The sequence below is a fragment of the Python bivittatus genome, unplaced genomic scaffold (genome assembly GCF_059951505.1).
Source record: "Python bivittatus isolate LINGU-HERP-01145 unplaced genomic scaffold, Pbiv_v1 ctg000790_np1212, whole genome shotgun sequence".
Lineage (NCBI taxonomy): Eukaryota > Metazoa > Chordata > Lepidosauria > Squamata > Pythonidae > Python > Python bivittatus.
Genome location: NW_028277110.1, coordinates 4,954,219 through 4,977,762, shown reverse-complemented (window position 1 = coordinate 4,977,762; position 23,544 = coordinate 4,954,219). Strand labels below are relative to the sequence as shown.

Below are 23,544 nucleotides of genomic sequence, written 5' to 3'. Positions count from 1 at the left end.
CTCTTTGATTATTAGTTCTCATTTGCTTTTATCTTTATGTTTTTTATAACTTAACGAAGTTCTTATTAAAAAAAAGAGAAGAAGGTGAACAGGCGACCTTCATCATCCTCAGTTAAGCAATTCCATTTCGGGGAGGACAGTGAAGATGTCTTCTCGGTTTGACTCCTGCAGCTGCTGGCTATTTTTCTCTGGAGGAGTGTATTTTGGATCCCAGACAAAAGGAGAGGTCTGTTTGCAAAGCACCGCCACGGCCCCAGCCTTTCCCACCACCCACATGCGTTTGTTCTGGCTACATGGAGAGAAAACGGGGCTGCGGAGGCTGAAAGGCAGGTCCCTGCCAAAGTGAATTTGGGACTTGGGCTGGTGTGTGCTTCGGGGGCAGCTGCAAAGATCTCTCTTGAAAATCAGAGCTTTGTTGACTTGCTAACAGTCAACGTCAGGCTGTTTGCATCAACGCCGCAATCAACGAGAGGTTGTCAAACTTTTTCCGGGAGTTAAAAAAGCGACATCACTAGGCAAAGCTCTAGGGCAGTGTTTCTCAACCTTGGCTGGCTGGGGAACTCTGGGAGTTGAAGTCCACCCATCTTGAGTGGCCAAGGTTGAGAAACACTGCTATAAAGTAAACTAAAAACGAATAGGATGTATGTCAAGAGTTCCACTCCAGGAGCTGTCCTGCCGCCCAGCTCACAAAAGACTAAAAGAATCTAGAGAAGGAGGAGGACAAAACGTGGGACACAATACGTGCCATCTGGCCTACCTACGATTGAAGATGAGTACAAACGTTTGTGATTGCCACTACTGTATTATTATTACTTTTATTCATTCCTTTTATGTCATTCTACTGTATTTTCCATCTACTTTTTAGTTTTATTGATTAGAGGTTTATGTATTTCTATTCTAGTGTTCTCTGGCCTCAAGGTCTTGATAAAGGGTTTGATTCGATTTGAGTCACGATATTGTGGTGCACCCTCCACCCTTCATTTCTTGGCATGCCACGGCAGTGCGACAGGGAGGAGCTGCATCGGACATCCCACGACATGCGTTGTGTCATTTTAGCGCATTGCCGTCAACTCTAGCTCCTGGATTCAGAGGCAGGATGTGCAGCCCGGACAGGGAAGTTAAAGAAGGCCACTGTGATGCTGCGAAGGAAACCCTATGAATGTGTCTGCAACGTCACTTGTCAAAGGAGCCTTTCCCTTTTCCTCGAGGCCTGGGGATGTGGCTTCCAGGCAAATCTTACCCTCTTTTAAAAATAAACAATAGCAGCCATCAAATAAAAATCTTGGAACTGGAGGAATTTTGTTTTTTGCCTCGTTCTGGATCTTTTTTTCTACTGTGGTTTCTGGAGATCATGAGCAGGACCCCAAACAATCCGAAATTCTGGAGACAAGGGTCTTCACTTAGCCATAAGGAGCAACACAAGGGTTGCATTCATGCAGCATGCTTCACCAGGGTAGTTAAAGATCAGCGTCTGCATTTCTCCAACAGAAGAAACTTGATTCGCATATGTTTTGTGCTTACTGCCTTCTGCAAACCCCAGGAGAAGGTAAAGTTCAACCCTAGAAAATGGTTTAATTCAATAACCGAGTTAAATGGGTTGTGTGAATCCAGCCACCAAGTTGAACAGTTCCCCACTGCCTTCTTCCCCACAACAGCAAGCAACAGCCCTGGATTCTGGGATATGATCTAGAAATTCATCCACATCTGTGTCTGCAACAGGAGGTTTCCAGGGATGTCCTTCTAAGGCAGGCAATTGTCGAGGGCGCATCCTACGTGCATCATGTGCAGGATCAATGTTCCCTCTGGGGCACCTGCCCTTGACACATCAAAGCCACTGTCTAGCCTGATTTGTAAACAAAGGAGGTGATGAGCAAAGGGGCCTCTTTGATCTCCTGGACAGGAAGGACATGGGGTGGGTCAGAGTAAACAGCGGGAACTCAACAGAAACGGGGCTGGAAACGTCACCCGCTGGAAATGTCACCCTCTTCTCCAGCAAGCGGTTCGCTTCACACTTGCAAAAACCCAAACAGGCTGGCTAAGTGGACGCAGGAGGAAGTCAGCTGCCCCTTCACGTCACAGAGGAAAGTAAGCAAAATAGCAACAACGCCACTACTACCAGGGTGAAAAAATGTCCAAAACACAAGAAAGGCATCTGGGATACTTCTAGATCACAAGACCATTTTGCTTCTGGACTTCCCCTCTAAAAATTAATTACCTTTAAAAAAAACGCCCGAAACTCTGATGCTTCTGCCCAGTTGCCTTGACTAGACACAAGAAGAAAAGGAAGAAGAAGGGAAGAGAAGTCCTAACTCTCCAAGATGGATTGCCTCCTTTGGTGAGATGGTCACGGCTGCGAGCTGAGCCAGGGGCTGTCCTCCCCTGCTGCGCTAAGGGAATCTTCACCCTCCTGGAGTGGGCAGGAAGCTACACCAGCGTGCCACCGGCTGCCCTTTTCCCAGTCCCTCTTCTGCCTGTGTTAGGTCTGTTCTAACTCCGGGACGGTGCTGCCCTGATTATGCCCGCGCAGCATGATAAGCAAGGTGATCAGTAGATGCCTCCTGCTTTGCTTCCCTTCATCTGCCAGTCGCAGCATGGAAGTCGGAATGAGGAAGGATCCGGCTGCAGAGTCAGCCTGTCATCTCTGGGGTCCTTCTCACGCTCCTTCTCCTAGACCCCATTCTTTCATACCCAAGCTGAATAAAATCGGAATAAAACAACGGATCAGCAGGACTGTTAGGACTTCTCTTCCCTTCCCTTCCCTTCCTTTTCTTCAGATTCAGATTCCTTCTCAGAGAGGAATCTGAAGGTTGGGAAAGGCAACAAATTCCAACCCTCAGATTCCTCTCTGCTTTATCTGAGGGGTGGTGGGGAGGGGGCATGATCCTGTTATTCCTTTACTGCCTTAGGCTAGACCGTAAGAGGCGTTGCACTGCTGGCTGAGCTGTCTCGTGCTATTCCACAGTTCTGATAGGCCACAGTTGAAATTTACCAGCCACTCTATACTCCCCTCATTCTGTGGAAGGTCTAAAATGGGGACATTGGTGCATCTTTTTGTGTGTGTGTGTCTTTGAGTCAGTGTTGACTCCTTGCCAAATGCCTGGACTAGATCCTGCAGTTTTCTTGGCAAGAGTTCAGAAGTGGTTTGCCAAGGCCATCCAGCTGGCTTCATGCCTAAATCAGGACTAGAACTCATGGCCTTCTGGTTTCTAGTCTCTTGCCTTAACCACTATACCAGACTGGCTTTCTTGGTGGGTCCTACTGCACTAGGAAGTAGATGTGTGCTTGCACTGAACTATCACAGAATTTCCAAGGGAATCCTGGCTTTGTCTGTAACCGCTACACATTACACCTGAGTAAACTGCTTTCATACAAGCCTGTGTCTCATGGAGTCTTTATTTGGCACTGAGTGCAGCGATCATTACAAAGGAAAGCCCTGTGCTAAAAATCACAGCAAATCTGAAGGACCAAGTATGGTACTGCCATGTCCAGTTCTTTAGGGAGACAACAGCAGATGAGGCTGACCAGGGGCCAGAAAAAAAGATTACCAGCACCAGCCTGACCATTGATCACTGATCCTGCTTCAGATGTAATAAGTGGTAAAGCAGAACAGATTTTACACAACCTGCAGCTATTGTTGAATGTTACCAGCTCAAGAAGGAAAACACTACTTTAATATCAGTAAGCAAAGGATTTAATGAGATGAAGACAGTCACAAGGAAAAAAAGATTGCCTGGGCATGTTTGGGCCCTGTTTTTGGAGGAAGCGGGGAAGACCTAATCTGGCTGGAAGATGTTTTCCAGGGAGTTCCCCAACCCCTCCTAGAAATGCGAGAAATTGGATACTTTTCCGAAAGTGTGGGTCCATTCCAACATCTGCGATTTCCCTTAATCGTTAGTGCAGTTCTCCTTCCTTATGCTGCTGAGGTTTTCTGGGGCCAGGACTGTGGTCTTCCTTCATCCTGGACCTGAGCAGGGAGGGAAATATGCCCTGTTCTTTGCGTTTGCCTTGCCTGTTCAAGTCTTCATCCTTGAAAAGAAAACTGATATTCATGACGCCTGGCTGAAGTTCATTTTCTTTCTCAACTGCAGCTGAAGGTCAGACATTGTTTTCTTAAAGCCAACGCAGGCAGGGAGCACAGACTTTCTGGATCCAGCTTCAAAACGCTCCACTGAGAATGGCCTGCTCTTATTTATTTAGAAGGCACTCATCCCCACTTCAGTCCAGTTCCCCTTGGTTGGCCCACCATCCTGGGCTACACGCCTTCATCAATCTCTTCCCGTGGGGATCACAGTGTCTTCTGCTTGTACAAAGCTTTACAAATAAGATAGACTCTCTCTCTCTTTTGCTAAAACACAAAGATTAATTGCTGGCCGAGGGTGAAGAACATTGCAACGGGTGCAGATCCTTCATCATCTGCCAAGGAAACAGCGGGCAGGAATTCATATTATACTTTATGCAACAATTTCCAGAGTGCTTCTGCTTGCTGTTCAGGGGCTGGGAGCTAATGGCTGACTCAAGGTAGGGGTATGCAACGGGAGGACCAGAGTTTCAATCAATCCTCCCACGCCTCCCAGACACTCGCATTTCTATGCCTTTCAGCTGTTTTCTGCCTCTGGAAACTTTGTGAGTGAGTGTGGAAGGTCTCTCTTTTGGCATAGCTGTGACCACATGTTGGCCAGTTGCTCCGTGGCCAGCACTTTCTGCCGCTGCTGGGAAGAGACCGCAACGACAGGAAGGGGAACGGTCACAGCAGTGGGTGTGCAGAGAAAGGGCCTGGCCGCCCCCAAAAGGAAAGGGCCCCACCAGCCTCTTCTTATTCCAGGGAACTGGGAGCAAGATGCCAGCAGAAGACAGAGGCAGCCTGTGCAGGAATATAGGGCTGACCTTGGGGGACGTATAAAAGAGCTCTTAAGGAGAAAAGGAAGGAATGAGCTATTGAGGGGGGGCTTAAGAGAAATGATTGCACAATCCAGAGACAGAAGCGAGCATGAGAGAGAAACTCAAAATAGTCCTGCCTCGATTTTGTTTAGTATAAGAGCATAATGGTATGTGGGAAAGACCTTGGGAGATGGGGGCGGGGGGGGAGATGCTGCCTAGGGAATGGTCAGATAAGGGACAGCTGAGCCCCCAGCTGCAAAATAGGCAGGGCAAGAGGCTCAGGAGGGGCCCTCCCTAGTTTTTCGGGCTGTAAAGGAGAAGGTGGGAGAATCGTACTTTCAGACTTGCAAGATTGATGCCAGCCTAACCAGGTAGACCAGACAGGAAACACGACCAAATAAGCTAATTCTCCTTTATTGTAAAGCTACATTGACAGACTCTTGCAAGTCTGGAAGCAGGGTGTGGTCAAAAAAGTCTAGGTGGCTGCCACAATGGTGCAATCCATGTTCCACCATTTTTTATGAGCATTGCACATGGCCAGAATCTGGTGAGCCAGGTGGCGTGTGTGTGTATGTATTTTAACAAACGTTCTAGTAAATAAATACCACCAACCCTGCTTACTGCCTGCATCCTCGGATGCTATAGGAAAGAATAATTAAAAATAAACACATGGTCCCCTGCTGCAAGATTGTTACCCAACATGTCACAGTAACAGTGGGAGAAATAAAATAGCAAGCCCTGTTTCTCCCTCCTCTTACTGAAAAGACCATCATCAAGCAGAAGGCCCATCATCTCCACCTGCCATGACCAGCCAGGCTGCTAAAGAACCTCATGGGAGGAACATACGCCCAGGAGTCGAAGTCCTCACATCTTAAAGTTGCCAACTTTGAAAAACGCTGCTTTAATGCAATACCTCTGACCTTTAAAAAAAGAAAAACGTCCTCAGAACAGGGCACCCCTCTATTTGGGGTCATTTTTAAGGGATGGAATTGAGTCCACGTGTTGCAATGACCTCATGGCAGCATTAGCCATGCTCTTTATGGCCCCCAGGTTTAAAAAAGGATTGCTTGCCCCTCGCTTGAAAACAAGGGAGGGAGGGAAGCGATGTTTTCATGTTGATGGAGATGCCCAAATCCTGTGCAACCGAAAGAGGATTTTTGCAAGGTAGAAACTGCTCAAAACTGGAGCATCAACATTATGTAGGTTTAGCAAGAATGGTTTCCATACATATAACACATCACACAGCGTGGCAAATACAACCACTTACGATCTGGCTTCTAAGGGGGCTTAAATGTCTACAAATATTGCAAATTAGCAGATGTATAAAAAGGGGGGAGTCAGAAACCCAATAGTTCTCTTTTTTTTAATTTTAATTTTAATTTTCCTTTTCCTTTTTTTCTAATTCTTTGATATTTTAATTCTTATTAAATTTGCTCCATTTATCTTTTTTTCCTTTCATTAACGTGTGTGTGTGTGTGTGTATACCACACACACACACACACACAGAGTAACAATACAATGGAGACTTTCATATTAAGTAATCAGTTTAAGATCAAAACTTCTATTATACAACCAATATTTTGATGTGAGTTGTAGTGGTTCTTTTTTCAGTGTTACACTCAACTTTGGATGGAAAAGCCAAATAATGTTATGCTTGCAATACTGACATCCTAAATTGTAATTAATATTGATAGGATATTTTTTCTCTTCTCCCTTCTCAATACTCTAAGCTATCTAAACAATACAAAGTTAACGATCTTTCATCATATTATATAAACATCACTATTGAAATAATACAATGTATCAAGATTTATAATAACATAATCAAAGGGGGGGGAACCACGAGGCAGGTTTAATGTGATGCATAGCACACAGCACATAGCCCATAGCACATAGCACATTTTGGGAGGGGGCCACAAAGACTCCAGAGAGAGAAGCCCCCAGTCATTCCAGTGCTTTGGCCATTGGCTGGCTTGGAGGGGGGGCTGCCGAGGAGAAGGTGGCTTCCAGGCCACTCATTTTAGAAACCACCAGAAGCAAAGCAGCAAGGGGAGCAGAGCCGGCCAATGTCCGCACAATATTCAGACTACCAACAAGTATTTCCTGTTGGGATTAGCTCCTTCATAGCATGGCAACAAGGTTCTAGTTTGCTAAGCTGGCAGCTGAAATACAAACGCCAGAGACAACCACAAAGAGCACACTACTTTTTGCCCAAGACAAGGACCACAGGTGGCCTTGCAGTGGGACACCAAGGACTACAGGCTGAGGGGTGGCCGAACTTAAGGCAAACCTAAGCTGGATATAGTGCAATTCAACAATGTATTTTTGGTGCCTTCAAGTCTAGTGTTGACTCCTGGCAACTCCCTGGACTAGTCCCTGCAGTTTTCTTGGCAACGTTTTCAGAAGTGTTTTGCCCTGGCCTCTTCCCTAGGCTGAGAGAGAGGGACTGGCCCAAGGTCACCCAGCTGACTTCTGTCCCTAAGCCAGGACTAGAAGTCAGGTTTTTTGCTGCTAGGTCAGCCCCTTAACCGCTAGACTACACTGGCTCTCAGTTCACCATTAAGTGGAGTTAAATGACCTCCTCCCCACAGATGTCATAATTTCCCCCTCCTGTCACCTTAAGAAGGGCAGCTAGATGACAACTTTAAGAAGATCTTAGGGGCCCACACTGAAGGTTGCATGACAAATCTTGCAGCCTTTTCTGTACAAGGCGTTCCTACAAGGGTGCTGTCTAGATGACTTTTCTTGAAAGACGTGGACAAAAGACGAGGAAGTGATTTTCTGCACACTGCCAGGACAACGATTCACACCAGGGTCAGGGACCAATCACTCAAAAAGGAGCAGCTTCCTGTGACTGTATTCTCTGGGGCTTTCAAATGCTTAAGCACACAATCATTTGTCTCTTGGTGTCTAAATAATATCTGCAACTGTTGGACAATCTGCACCAGTGTTTCTCAACCTTGGTGACTTGAAGTCGTGTGGACTTCAATTCCCAGAATTCCCCAGCCAGCAATTCTGGGAGTTAAAGTCCACACGTCTTCAAGTTGCCAAAGTTGAGAAAAAACTGATCTACCCTCTCGTCTCAAACCACGTTCCTGGCTTTGCTGCCAACACACCTCCCCCAAGAGGCACGAAACACTTAACTCAGTTTATGTCAGGCAGAGCTGCCAGGAAACAGCTGAGCTAGACCATAAATTTCCATAGTTCATTTAATGAAAGGTTTGTCCCAACATCCTGCCACTGTCCTGGTGTTCAGCATTAATTAACTACGGCTGAACCCGGACCTGCTATGTTCTTCAGAGCGATGTGTCACCAGCTTATGTAACAGCTGCTTCACGCTTTGCCTTAAGTAAAAATGCCATTTCTTTTTGGCTCTGCACAAGATTAAAACCCAGCTGCTCTGTTTTGTAAGCCACAGTTTCTGGTGAACCAGGCTGCTGGGGCTTGTTAAAACATAGCATGATTTTACGGGATGCATGACCCAGAGGGTATAATTTACCCACTCCAGTTTTCTAGTGCATATATTAGTGCCAGGCAGAATTGTAAGAGGTAGCAGTGATCTGTCAAATCTTGCACCGGTCAACATATATTGCTGATTGCTCAAAATGAGCAACAATTAATTTGTTCTTGTATTTAATTTGTTTAAGCATAGGTGACTGCGGAGGAAGTTTAAAAAAAAAAGTCAAGGCTGAAGTTCCACTCCTTTTACATACATAGAAACCACATGTAAAAAGAGAGCATGCCTTAATCACATGGTTGCAATGACCATCTTGACTTTTTTGGCCCCCCATCCTGCCCACAGGCACCCTAGTGTTGAAAACATTTGCTCCTCGTTTTCAAAACATCTCGAAGAGTTTATGGTCAACGCGTCTGCAGCTCTTCTCTTCCAGGTCTGGGGCTTTTCAAAATACAAGCTTCTCCAGGAGAAGACCAGACAAGCCACTCCTGATGTTGGGTCATCTTAAGAACATTGGGTGGCTTTGCTGATTTAATGAAGATTTTCAAGGAGCAACAGGTCTCCAGTGAGAGAAGGGAGAAGGTTATTAAACTCATTACTTGTGTGTGAGGACCTACTGATAAGGTGCAATTTACCACTTAAAAAGATTGCTAGGTGATTTTCTTTTTTTCTAGGGCGGGGGTAGGAGAACATGACAGGAATCACACTATGCAATCCAGGTTGACTGCCACTTAATTTCTATTTTTCCCATGTAAGCATTTTCTGCAGTTTTTTTTAAACCTAGGACCATTCAGATTTCCTTTTCAAGTGTTCTAGGTTCATCAGCTGCTTTTGTACAAAGAATATGAAAAATTGTGGCTTAGTATCTCCTGTGTGGCTTCTCCTGACAGAGCAGTGAGAAATGATGTGCTATGCAAACCAGGAAAAATAACTTATCACGCCTAAACAAACCAAGATTTCTCATTCCAAGAACAAGCCTCTACCCTAGCAACTGGGTTGAGATGATATTCTAAACCAGTGTTTCTCAACCATGGCTGGTTGAGGAATTCTGGGAGTTGAAGTCCACATATCTTCAAGTTGCCAAGGTTGAGAAACACTGCTCTAAACCAAGAGCACACAAATTTCCTGAGTCACCACCAAAAAGAATCAAGATAAAACTAAATGAAACCCAAGCTAAGTCACATCAAACCAAAACATGTAATTAGCATTTAGTAAAACATGTATTTAAATATTCCCCCTTCTGTCAGGAGACCCACACCACTAAATCAGATATGACACACTGAAGATACAAGCAGCGATAATTAGCCATTCTCACAACCGCTACCCAAGCTCCTCGAGTGATCCTTGGCCCCATGAGAAAAAACATTCCCTCTTAAGGTTCTTGATGAAATCCTTGTGATGCTGGGAGCTAGTTTTGGGATCCTTCCATTTCAGGGATCAGTTCTGGGTCCATTTAGTCTCCTCCATAAAGGCCGGTCAGTTTCTCTTTCTCTAGAATTGTCAGCCTTACAAGGTAGACCAGAGAGAAAACACGACCAGCAGAGTTGCTTGAGGATCAGAAGCCATTCCTGAAATTCCTGTCTTTGAAAAAAAGTAGCAGACTTGCAAGATTGATGTCGGCCTCGCGAGGTAAACCAGACAGGAATCGCTAATCCTACTTTATTGTAAAGCTACATTGACAGAATCTTGCAAGTCTGAAAGTACAAATCTCCCATCATCTCCTTTACAGCCCGAGAAACTAGGGAGGGTCCCTTCTGAGCTCTTGCCCCACCCATTTTGCAGCTGTGGGCTATGCCCCCTCTTATCTGACTGGTCCCTTGGCAATGTCTCTTGGCCCAGTCTCCCAAGGTCTTTCCCACACACCATTACAAGAATGCAGCATTTATAGGTTTTATTGGTTATTGTTCTGCTTCCAGGGGAAATTCCAGGAGGACATCTAAAGCTCTACGCAACTTGGCCGAGTTACATAAAGTAGCATCATCTTCCATATGTGCCCAAGTTTTTACTATCCTGGAGGAGATTCTTCTTTCTCTTTCTTCTGCTGTTCTGAGAGAAAGACGTTTGGTGAGGACAGGGGAGAAGGTCTTCTGGTGTTTGCTCTAGCACTTCTTGCCAAGAAACCAAAACACTCTACTTCTTTCCCTTTCCATTGTAATCAAATATATATGTTGATGCTGACACATTTTTGGCTTCTAAATGGTTTGCTGAAATGGGTTTTAATTGGCAGGTGCCGTTTGTTTATTTAAAATGGATATATTTTGAATGGATTCGTTTTTATACTTCGGTTATTCTGCATCTCATTTTTGTTTGCTGCCTTGAGTGAAAAAGTGAATAAAGTGAACAAAGATATTAAAATGAGATGGGCGGCTATATGACAGATAAGAAAATAAAATAAAATAAAATAAAATAAATAATACGAAATACTGGGACTCAGCTTCATTATCGTGGTTTTCCAAAACAGACTGATATTGTTCTTGGACTGTGCCCCCGCCTGGAAAAGCCAGTTGCTCACCATGACCTAAAAGGACTTATCTGAGTCCCCCCAGTTTGCTTACTTTACCTTCTTTCTGTCCAAATTCCAGCAGAATTTTTCTCATTTTTTAACCGCAATTTTATGGGAAGGCCACCCTAGGTGGGCTTGAAAAAGAAGACAGCCGACTTCTTGCAGCTGTTGGCATTTCAAGAACTGAAACACCCCTTGGTATTTCAAGTGCAGTCTGTGGTTGGAAAGCTTGTCTTAAGCAAAAGATTTCCCAAGCAATTTACACGCCCTTGGGATGATTTAAAACACGCACACACACACACACACACGAAGACTGTTACAGGAATAATCTGTTGCCAAGTGCTACGTCCTGAAGAAAAGGACAGCATGGTACTCTTATCTCCCGCGCTTCTCACTTCCCCACAACTCCTCACAGCATCCCTTATGCAATTGTTCAGACCTTCTGAGGGCCACAGATCTAAGTTCTGCAGCAAAGGGATGTTCAGTATGTTTCTACTCCACCATTACTGGAACATCTACAAGACAGGCTGGCTGTTTTCTACAAGTATGGCTCAGCTGACCAGAGGTTGAACATTCCCCCCAAAACAATCTTGACTAATCAAAGATGACCACAAGATGTGGTGCTGGCTACCAGTTAGGCTGGCCTCAAAGAAGGGTTGGACCAATTCATGGAAATCACTGAGATCAATGGCTGCTTTGGAAACTAGTGGGCTTCCTTGTACAGTTGGCTGGCCACTGGGAGAACAGACAGTTAGACTAGATGGGCCAGGAGGCCGATCCAGCAGGGCAGTGCTTAAGATTGCTGGGGAAGATTTGGCATTCTGTCTGTGCTACCTCCAGCCCATAATTTGGCATGACCTCTCATCCTTTGAGCCAAAAAGACTGAGGCTCAGTTCTAGGCATCTTGAATTTAAGGAAAGAAAAACAGGACTTGAGAAAGGACCATCACTGTTATCCAGGAACTATACTGGACTGAGATGTCAAAGTCAGCTTCATCTGGAAGGCATAGTCACCTTCAGGAAACACACGAGAAAGACCCTGCTAACAACCAGCACTGCAATGCCCATAATTCTCTGAAAAATAGCCAGGACTTATGGGAGGTGAAGGCCAAAACATCTGGATGGCACTGGGTGCCTAATTAGCCAAAAGGTTTTACTGATGAACTATGCAAACCCTGGTTTTTGAAGCAGAAGAAAATAAGATTATTAATAATTTCATTACAGATGAATTTACCCTTGCTTGTCCCTCCGACTCACAGCGAACTTACAGGGGTGCAGAATTCATTTCCCCTCCCTTCCTCCATAAGTAATCTTGATGGAATAAAACTAACAATTTTGCTTTTGAGGAGATTAAGGATTCTGATTAAAGACACTGCTAGAATTAAAACCATCATGGAAATTTTGCCTTGGGAAAATGACGGCTTCAGAGCTTCGTGGGAAACTGTTTCTCAGCAACACCGTATCTGCAGCACATCATCCAAGTGAGGAACTGTGGTCGATCTGGGTGGTGAGATCCATGGGCATTTATTCAGCTAGGCTTTCAAAATGGCTGCCCTCCTATTCAAAACCATGTCATTAGGGTTTCCTCCATATTGGCCACAGAGCCAAAGGATCTCACACAGAAACATCCCAACGCTACATTTTGGTTGACCTCTAGAAAGCCACTTAGTATACGAGCCGGATTCAGATGCCAAATCACATTGCCTCATTTGGGCAAGTATCTCCATGCCCAGCCTAACCGCAAAGCCTTCAGACGGGAAGCATCGTGTCTCAAGATACTCCGTTTAACTCATTTTGGAGACACCCTACCTAGCAGAACTTTAGATAACAGCTCATTTTGATCCTAAAAAAAATTGCTGCTCAAACCTTGGTATACAGTACTTCTCTCCCAGAGTGTGTCCTTGCTTATGACGGGTCTCTGCCCGACCTGATTGTGTTAATTCAGTCCAGTTTTGTTTTGTTTTAATTAATGGGAAGTTAGAATGCTTCTGTGCATCAGACCGGAGTATCCTCTTCAATCCCAAGAATGATTCTGGGCCCCACAAATACTCGGGAAGCCTTTTTGGAAAATAAATCTGATGGGGGCAGCCCCCCAATTGGAACATGTGCCCCCCAGTTGGAAAAAGGAAATATGTATACAGAGATAGAAGGAACATCCTTGATGGGCACAGAGAGTGGCAAAATGCAGTGACACTACTGTGTTTTTAGATAAAGGGCTGTTTTGTGCCTAGCCTGGTTCCCCATGGCAGCCATTTGGTGCATGGACCCACAAGATATTTCTAAATTTTCCAGGGTGCCCACCAGATGAAAAATATCAGGGATTCCTGCACAGGCACCTGCAGGATTTGCCAAGAAAAAAGCAGTGTTGTGTTAGCAATGCTTTGCTTAGAGTTGCATGTACTGTTCCAATAAATGAAATCTTTTTTGAACCTAACCTGGGTTGCACAAGATTTTTCGTCATTGGGATTTGAACAGCGCTAACCTGACATTCCCACTTGCACGATGCTGCTTTCATCATTCCCCCCCACAAGCCCCACTGACAGACATTTCTGGCCTTCCCTACAGAAAAATGTCCTGAGCTCCTCTCAGTGATGGCTGCCATTTCCAGTGATACGGTTTTTCCAGTAGCAACGTATGGCTGTGAGAGCTGGACCATAAGGAAGGCTGAGCGCCGAAGAATTGATGCCTTTGGTGCTGGAGAAGACTCTTAGGAGTCCCCTGGACTGCTAGGAGGTCACACCAGTCAATCTTAAAGGAAATCAACCCTGATTGCTCATTGGAAGGATTGATACTGAAGCTCAAGCTCAGATACTTTGGCCACCTAATGCGAAGAGAGGACTCTTTGGAGAAGACCCTGATGCTGGGAAAGATTGAAGGCAAAAGGAGAAGGGGACGGCAGAGGATGAGATGGTTAGATAGCATCACTGAAGCAATGAGCATGAAACTGAACAAGTTCAGGGAGGCAGTGAAGGACAGGAAGGCCTGGCGTGATGTGGTTCATGGGGACACGAAGAGTCGGACACGACTTAACAACTGAACAACAACCACAACAAAGCCCCCACGTAGAGAAAGACAGGCCAATGCTATTCTGTGGCTGGGCCTTTTGGTGTGTTTCCTTACGAAGCATTACAGAGGCCAGATCTGGCCATAAAAATGGCCCCTATTCATGCATCCCTTCCACTCCACATTCCCTGCCCACATATCTTTCTTTGTGCAATCAAACCCCCACCTTCATGCTAAGGGACTACCTTGCAGACCCAAGCCATTTTCCATAAATTGGTAAGAAAATGGCAGGTGAGTATGTGTGGGGAGCACAGGACATAGCGAAAGCGATCTAGCTATCCCACCACCCATTTTAGGGCAAACTTCCTCAATTCGAGTCCCTCCCCCCCCCGGTTGAGAATTCAATCGCCAGAATTCCCTGCAATGGACCAGCTATCTGGAGAATTCTGAGGCTTGAATCCCACACTTCTGGAGGACATCAAGGTTGGGGAAGGTCCCATTAGTTAATTAATTAAGCCAGGATTTGTTTAACCAGCCTAAGGGGAGATCAACTGCAATTTGTTGAATCCATTCGACAGGCTAAGCAGTTACAAACACAGCAGACGGGCTGGCGCAGCACATTAACTCTACCATCACCCACAACACTATCTGATAATTTATTTGAAATGGTTAGAGTCCTCCTCCTACTCATAGGATCTCGTGACGGGCTGCAACATCCAATCTACTGAAACAAGATCATCCAAGAAAAATAAATGGTCGGGTCCTAAATGCAAAAGGCAGATGATATTGTGCCAGTCTGAGCAAGGACATTCCACCTAGAGTCACGTATGTGAGACGAGTGGCAATATAAAATGAATGAATGAATGAATGAATGAATGAATGAATGAATGAATGAATGAACGAATCAAAGAATTCCAGATCCAGTGACCCCTTCCCTGATCTTAACATTTGGACAGAATGATACCTTAAGTATTGAGATCCTAAAACCAGTGTTTCTCAACCTTGGCAACTTTCAGATGGGTGGACTTCAATTCCCAGAATTCCCCAGCCAGCATGGCTGGTTGGGGAATTCTGGGAGTTGAAGTCCACCCATCTGAAAGTTGCCAAGGTTGAGAAACACTGTCCTAAACTATTAAGGATCTTAAGTGTCGTTACTGAAATTCAATCAGTAATACATAGAGGACCAAGGCAATTCTTAAATAATTGGTGTTTATTTCATGCATTTCTTCATTAGACTGTCATTCCTCCTTTCTTTCAGGAGCTCCTGGCTGTGTCTGTTGCGCTCCCTCCTCCTACTTTTCCCCATAATAAACCTGTGAGGTAGGCTGGTCTAAGAATGAATGGCTGGCCCAGAGTCCCTTAGTCCAACACCTTCACCACTACACCACATGGCTCTTGGGCTGAGAGGGAGGGACTGGCCTAAAGTCCCCCTAGGGAGCTTCTGTGGTTGAGAGGGGACTAGAACCCAGGTCTCCCCACTCCTAGTCCAGCTGTTGAACCACTACACCCTCCTGGCTGGAGATGCCATCTGATCTCCAAAGGGCGTTCCGGATAACAGCCCCGTTGCTGCATTCTGCACTATCTCAATGTCCAAGTCTTCTTCAGACCCCACCAGAGCACGCTGCAGTAAACCAAAGGAGGGGTGTGTGTGTGCCAAAGCATCATTCAGCTGGAGACTTTGGTAAGGAAGACAGTTGGGCCGACACTGGGATCCAGTCAAGCGGTTAAACTCTGTTTCCTCTTTCAGCACAGACGGGAATATATCAAAGCTTGCGACTCACAGACAACAGGGCAATGCCTTGGCCCAGAGAACAGGGACATCTCTTCTCTCAACACCCGGGACCTCTTCCAATGACTTCTGCTCTTTCTTTTGATATCAGAGCTTCCCTTGTCATGGGGGGTTTTGAAAGCAAAGCAACATTCGCTGAGAATGGAGAATGAAGCAGAAGAGACGTGCTTTCATCTCAAAGCAGGTGCCTACAAACGTGGCCCTGTGTTGAGCAGAAAAGTAGCACAGCGCAGCTCCACAGCCAGGAACAGACTGTGATGTAATCTTGAAGACTGTGTGACAGCCAAGACAGGGTTTGAAGCAGGCAAAACATCTGGGCTTATATTTCACAGCTTTGGCATGCCTGCTCTGTGTCTTTTGCTTTCTCCAAATGTTCCAGGCATGCACGTGCAGGTTTAGACAGAGATTGTATTATATAATGGTCAAATGAGCATCTTTGATCCTCTGAGCTCTTCCAAACTTGGCAATCCATTTAAAAAAAAAAAATTGAAAAGTACCCCCACCCCCAAAGTACCCCTTGGTTGGCTGGGGAATTCTGGGAGCTGAAGTCCAGACATCTTAAGGTGGCCAAGGTTGAGAAACACTGATCTAGAGTCGAACTGAAACTGGAGCCGAGAGGGAATCTCAGGGTGTGTCTACAAATTCCAGAAGCTGGTGACCCTTCTTAGACCATAGCAGGTTAAGGCTGTGGGTGCCCAGGATGGTGGTCTCCAATGTGCCTGCTGTCACCTTTCTTTGAACCTGCCAGGATCCATGTGCACCTGTTTGAGGGCTCTTTTACCAGTGGGGCGGCGGGGGAAAAAGAACAAGCTAGCTGTAGAAAGTCAGGGAGATGACCCTGGTGAAGATAGGCAAGATCTGTTACCTAAGTGACAAGGGGAAAAACATGGCTTAAGTCCAAAACAAGCAGAAAATATATGGAAGAGGCTCAGATGGAGAACTCCCTAATTCACATGGGTATAAGAAGGGGGAGGAGGCACAGCACAAACTGGCAAGATTCTGTTATTCTTGCCACTCTCAATAAAAGTAGTTTTAGCCTTTAACCTGGTAGGGCTGACACAACCCCACCACCATTCTTGGCCTGGTTTACCTGGTGGGGCTGACACAACCCCCTTGCCTAACTTTTGCCCAGCTTTTCAAGCAGTACTCCGGATCAAAACGTATGTGTCAGTGAAGCTCCAGACAGTGCAAAGTTAGACACATCATCTTTTGGCAAACCTGAATGCATCTGGTGCTATTTGGACGCCCAAAGTTATTGAAGATGAGTGGCGATATGAATTTGCAAAATGAAGGCATGAATGGGTAGCTGCTGACAGATTCATAATCAGAAAAACAGGCATGAGGATGGGCGCAGACGTTTGGGCACCTTTTCAGCCCGTGCCTCCTGCAAGTCTGAAAAGACTCTCTGCTATCAGAAAAGTCCAGAAGCCATTATTTTTGGCAAAGGAGGCGCTTCAAAGTGGTGACAGGAAGGGATCCACTGAAGCTACAGTTTGACTGGCAGGACACATCCACTTTTGCATATGGACGGGCATAACAAGAAAGCTCAGTATCTGGGAAGTGGGGGGTGGGGGCGGATTCTGCCATAGCTGCCCGTTCTCTCACTTTTCCTTTTGGTGGGTGGGAGAGGAGGAAAAGTACAATCCCGTTTTGTTGATCTGCTGAAGCATCCTGAACTGGCCCAGCAACACACAGGAGAAGCAAAGAGCTAAAGGATGTGATTCGAGAGGCTTTCAAAAACAATGCATAAGCCTGCCTTTCCCAAAGGGGTTGGACTACAACTCCCATCACCCCTCGTCGGCATTGGAGGATATCCGGTGTGAGAAGGCAAGTGTAAACAAAGCTAAAAATAAATCCTGGTGCTTCAGCGTGGTTCCACGCTAGTAAGGCAGGCAGATGCTCTTCGGCCAATAAGGATTTGGGGGTGGAAACTGGCTGAACTGGAGAGGCCCTAGACAGGACAGGATTCTCTGGATTCTTATCACAGGAACCACCTAAGTGAACACACAAATGTTGAAATAGTCCAAGCCTCCCAGCCTTTCTACTGAAGCGTCAAGTAGCCCTGTTTTACTCCTGCATTAATTTTAGGACAGTTGAATAAGGGAACATCTTGGAAGGATGGACAAGCTGGACAACTGAAGAGGAAACCAAAGACCTTTGGAATGATTTGCCCAGTCGGGGGGGAAAAACAGAATAGGATCTGGATCTGTAATATCCCACTGTGGCAGCTTTCTGGTGCCATCTGATGGTCTGAGAGAGGAAAATTCTACACGCCCAGACTGTTGGTCATAGGTCCAAGAGGCATCAGGAACCAAGATGAAATTTGTAAGACTCTGAATTCATGTCCTGGGATATCTATCCCACCTTTCCAGTGTGGTTTGCTCATTTCTGACCTCCAAGGAATAGACATCAGTCATCTGTGCTGCCCTGAGCTTCTGAGTATAAACAGCCTTCATGTGAAGACGGTGACTCCAGTAGCAAACCAGGAAGGACTTAAGGCTTGGGCATGGAGGCCTGTTTCCAGAGATACTGGTTTTACCTTCTCAGGGGATGTGCCAGTCTCTGGAAAACTGTTGTTCTTCATGTCTTCCCTGGTGCAAGACCCAATCAGAAAGAGGGGCACCAGGATTTCAGGTGCAACCGTCTAAACTCTCATGAAGTCCTAAAGCAGAGGGCCAACTAGTTCAACATCTTGCTTTCTGCCAACATTGCTCCCTATTTCTGCCCAGCACCTGGTATCCAATGACGTACTCATCCATTTAACCATCACATCTCACTGATGTTGGCCAACTATCCACCTTCAACACTTGTCTACCTTCTCTTCAGTGCTATCCAAGAAGGGGCACATTACAAACTGAAACAAATCCACATACTGACTTCTGTCATACACGAAGGACATGGCAGTGTCACTTTCCACATCATGAATATAGATTTCTGACATTTCAATCTCAATTTTCCTCTCAGAAGCTCAGGGCAGCACAGATGACTGAGTCACCATTTTTTGACCCTCACAAAGGAGACCATCTAATGAGTTCACGGTTAAGTTTGGTTCTGGGCCTCCCTAGTCTTAGTTCTCACTCATTCTAATCCAAAGGTCAGTAACCTTTCCAAGTGTCAACATACCATCTTTCTGTTGATGGTGTGATGCAAAAAATAAAGATTTAAAAATGACTGGGGTTACAGCAATCCCGTGCATTCTTTTTTTTTTAATGAAAGCTTTTATTAAAATATATAAAAAGTACAGTTAAAATTCAAATCAGAAAGTATAGAAAAGAAAGAAAATAGAACTAAAAGAAAGAGACAAAAATGAAAATAGTGAGAACAGATAGAAATTCTTTCTGTCAATCTCGTGCATTCTTGTTTGAAATCTTGTGCGTCCTCCTGTGAGAAAACAGATCTCCTGCCACAATCGTGTGAGATATCTGCAATTCTAAAAAATATTCCATTTGCTCTTGGTGGCAATAGGTGGTGATTTGCTTAAACCCTGTCCCAATACCGCACTAATCTTAGAGCAAAGTGATGCCCATGGATACCAATTTGTCTGTCGCAGCTGCCCACCAGATTCTCCCCCTTCCTTAACAATTCTTTTCGTTAAAAAACGTAAATGGGAAACTGACATGCTATGAACCAATTCACTAGCATCCAGAGCTCTATTTATTTGTAGCAAAGTCTTTAACTCTCCCCCCAAATCCCAGCACGATGGCCAGCAGCATCCTGGGGGGCTAGGTCACCTTGTGATAAATGGGTTTTGTAAGTCAACCAATCCCCCATGGCAGCCATTTTGTGAGTGCACCCACATGTTCCCCAATGTCAGCTTAGGAAAAAGCAATCAAGTGCACGTTCCTGCGGCATTAAAACACTAGGTAACGGCTTAGTGTGTGGCGTGATCTCGGCCAATTTTAGTTTATTCAGCACAGATGCATTGTGCTTTGGGCATCTCTGCCTCTGTGTGCCTTTGTGAGTCTGTAGGGCCCAAACACGGAGTCTTGGCAGCCCAGACTGGCTTCCCAATTCTCAGCCAAGCTGAGAACCTGAAACCTCCACTTTCTCTCTCTTCTTTCAAAGCGAAAAACCTTTGGCTAGCTTAAAAGAAAGCCATTAAAAATAGGCGAGAGCTAGAATAAATCAATGCACTTCCACACGCATAAACAAACCCCACTAAAATTACACTTTCATTCAGGGAAGCAAGTGCAAACTGTTGAGCTCATTTTGGAAAAAACTGGTGTCCTAATCACACAATCTCTCCAGGAATTTCTCTGCTGATTCAAGCAGAGGCTTCAGGTCTGCCGTGCGTTCCTCGCCCTGCCAGGTTCCAACTGCAGAAACTCTGGCCCCGTGGATGGCCTCAGCACCCTCCTGCTGCCCTGCTCCTTCCACCATCGATTCTTGGGGGGAGAGGCTTCTCTGCCCCCTTGAACCAGCAGAAAGCCTAGAAAAACAAACTGAGCTCGGCGTGGTTTGAACACCCCCTCTCTGAACGTGTTCCCCCGTGTCAGCTTAGCAAAAAGCAAAAAGAGTGCACGTTACTGTGGCATTAAAACACTTTTCTGGAGACAGGTTTGGTGCTCTTAAAAACATACCCAGAGTAGTGTGTGTGTGTGTGTGTGTGTGTGTGAGAGAGAGAGAGAGAGAGAGAGAGAGAGACTGGTCGGCCCAGACAACCCCTTTCCACCTTCAAAGTCACGTACACAACCACAGAAGACCCAAACACATATATGTGTTGGCAAAAGCTCTTATTGTTCTTTTGTTCTTTCTTTTTTTAGATTTTTTTTATCCTGCCTTTCTCATTTTTTTATAAATAACTCAAGGCAGTGAACATACCTAATACTTCTTCCTCCTCCCATGGAGGAGATTTTGTCGGCTTTTAACTGCTATTGCTTCGTACAGCGTGCTTTAGGAAAACGGTTGGGCGCGCATAAGAACATCACAAAGGAACAGCCCTGCTGGATCTGGGCAAGACCCACTGATGTCCCGCATTTTCTCCCCCATGGGGGATACCGGAGGCCTCCCAGGAACTAGAAGCAGGAGGTGGACCTCTCACCTTTCCCGCTCTTGCTTCCCTGCAACTGGTATTCCAAGCCAAGCTTCTGCAGCTGAGTCCAGATTCGAGACTAATAGGAATATTGAAAAAGAAATTAATAATAATAATTTCGCAAAGATGCCCTAGGTCACCTGTGCATCTTTTTTCAAATGGGGCAGCCAGAGCAGGACCCAGGATGGCAGATGCAGACCGACTACCGAGCAATAACAACCCTGAAACCTCCACGGAGTCCTAGAAATGTTTATAAACACATCCATGCAGAGAGCCCACCTGAACCCTCCTAGATACGTGCTACTTCTGTACCTGACCAAATATTCAGACTTACTGGGCACACAATGTTTCACGGGGAGATAGACCCAGTTAGAGATGAATAGATAACCGAATGACTTCAAATAATAAACCACTGGTGCTCAACTTCTGCAACATGTACATAGGAACACTCCTTTATTTGAAGATTTGGATTGCAATTCACAGCCCGGTGTGTTTGGCTCAGTCACGCAACCACAGCTGCTTAGTTCCCCACCCCCTGGGTTGGAAATGCACATTTTTGGATCCTTTCCCCCTCTAGCTGTTGATCTTTGGAATCAAATCCCTCTTGGACTACGTTTGGAGTTGGAACTCCTGGAATTCCAAAAGGCTGTTGAGAAGCTTTCTGGGCCTTTATGGAGAGGGAGGAATCATTCTTTTAAGGGGTGCTACCCCTAACAGCTTAAGTTACAGTAGGTCTGGGTTCAACTTTTCCCTATGAGAGACATACGTTCGTTCATATACACACATATATACGTAACTATGCTGTTATGTATTCATTGTTTGCTTGTACTCCTCATAAAATCTAACCAAGACCAAGCGGCTGCAGACACTTAACCATTTCTTTTTCGTTAGCAAATGCCCTTTCAAGAGACCTCCTTTTGCTAAAGATGCACTTCGCCATAACCCGAGAGGACATTCTTGACAGGAGACCTGACCATGCAGATTGTTCCCTGCTGGGCTACAGCTGGTGCCTCGCCCTGAAAGCTGGTGACCTTCACTTCATGTCAAACAACTGTCTTTCTCATCACTCCAGCTGTTCTGCCCATTCCCTTGCATTGTGGAGGTGTTGCGTAACTTAAACTGTAGGATCTCTTAGATGTCTTTTAGGGCAAACAGATTTTAAAGTGAACTGCTTGAACTGGTTGGCATCCCCAGTTTTGGGATGGTGGTTTCAATGAATAGCCCGAGTTGATGGATGCCACATTATTGTGCTAAGATACATCACAATACACGCAGCCAGCTGACAGTTCTAGTCCCAACCTATCTGGAAAGGAACAGAGTCACTCCAGCTGGGTGTCCAAGCTGGTACACAGACATGTCTTGGCAAACATGAGAAGATGTGTAAGAGCATCTACTAGAACATACGTTCCCCTCAATCCAAAAAGGGAACCCTAAAGAAATGTCTTAGAGGTTGGTGATTTTTTTTTTTTTAATGAAAAGGTGACTTAGCAGATCAATTTAAATGGGACTTAACCAAAGTTATGACTGCTTAGACACCATCTCACCTTATGGGAATGACCAAAAATGACCTAATGTGAAGAATTTAGAGCTGACCTTGGAGAAAGTATGAAACAGCCATTAAAGAGGGATTTGGAGAAGATTTTACACAGCCCAGAGATTGAAGGAAACATGAGAAAGAAACTCAGCATAACCAAACCTTGATTTTATTAGTATAAGCTGAGGCAGAGAGGAACTTAGAAGGCTCTCAAGGTTCTGTTTTCTATCCTACAACAATAAACCACTTTCCTGGAATCACTGCCACGCCTGTTCCTTACCTGCCAACCTTGAAGGACTGACACTAAGGAACATTTTTGGTTTCTTAGGAACAGTAAGAGAGAGTAAGAGAGTAAGAAAGATGAACTTAATAGAGATATGCCAGATCCGTCGCCAAGATGACAGGGGGTGAAACATATTTTAAGTCTACAACAGACAGATAATATTTGGAGGCGGCTCAGAAAACACTTCCTTAATTCACTGAAGTAGAAGAAGGGGTCCAGCGCAATCAGATTTGCAGGATTCTGTTGTTACAGCCCATTTCAATAAAAGTAGTGTTAGTCTTCCAGTGGAGTTAATTTCCTGGTCTGGTCTACCTAGTGGGCTGACAGACATAGATACTTGTACCATGGACTTCCACAGGTGGGGGTAGAGTCAAAAAAGTCAAGATGGTAGTTGCAGCCATGCGATCAAAGCTCTGCCCCTTTTTCATGTGTGTGCCATGATAAAATTGCTTAAGTTACAGCCCCGCTTTCTCTTCTTGCAAGTAACTGGTTGGTATCTTTTAAAATGCAGTCCAGCTTGCTGGCCAAGCAGCCAAGGAACCAAAAGATAATTAGTGACAAATTTGGTTTGGTTCAAGATTAAACAGTCTCATCAGGCTGGCTTCACTGTTATTTCCCACAATCCTCACCCCACCTAGAGTGGAGGAAAAGCAATGCTCTTAGGTCAACCCTAACCATGCCAACCAACTTCACCCATTATATGTCTGGCGCTACAACTACGTCTTGAACATGACCCTGAAAATGTAAAGAAAGCCCACACCATCCTACAGAAGGATGGTGCTGAGAAGGGAGCCTTCCAACTGGGAACTGACTTATTCAGAAAACCATATCCCAGGATTTGGGCAGAGGGGGAATTTGAGAATTTGCAACAGGGTGGGAAAAAGGGAAACATCCAGGGGGAGCTTTCCAGAGCAGTTCCCAAGTCAGGCCCCTCCAAATGTGCAGGACCACAGCATTCATCACTGCTATCCCGCATGGACAATGCACTGCCAGCTTGCAGGCAAATGCAGAGGTGGTCCACATCTGTGGACGAAGGCCACACTAAGCTTTGCGTAGCATGCTGAAA

The 23,544-nt window shown here is 45.4% G+C and overlaps 1 protein-coding gene across 2 annotated transcripts in view; it reads right to left on the bottom strand.

Annotated features, from left to right (window-relative positions):
- The window catches only part of SLC16A2 (solute carrier family 16 member 2), a 91,163-nt gene that overhangs the window by 62,764 nt on the left and 4,855 nt on the right, over nt 1-23,544 (bottom strand). The gene's annotated exons all lie outside the window — the stretch shown is intronic.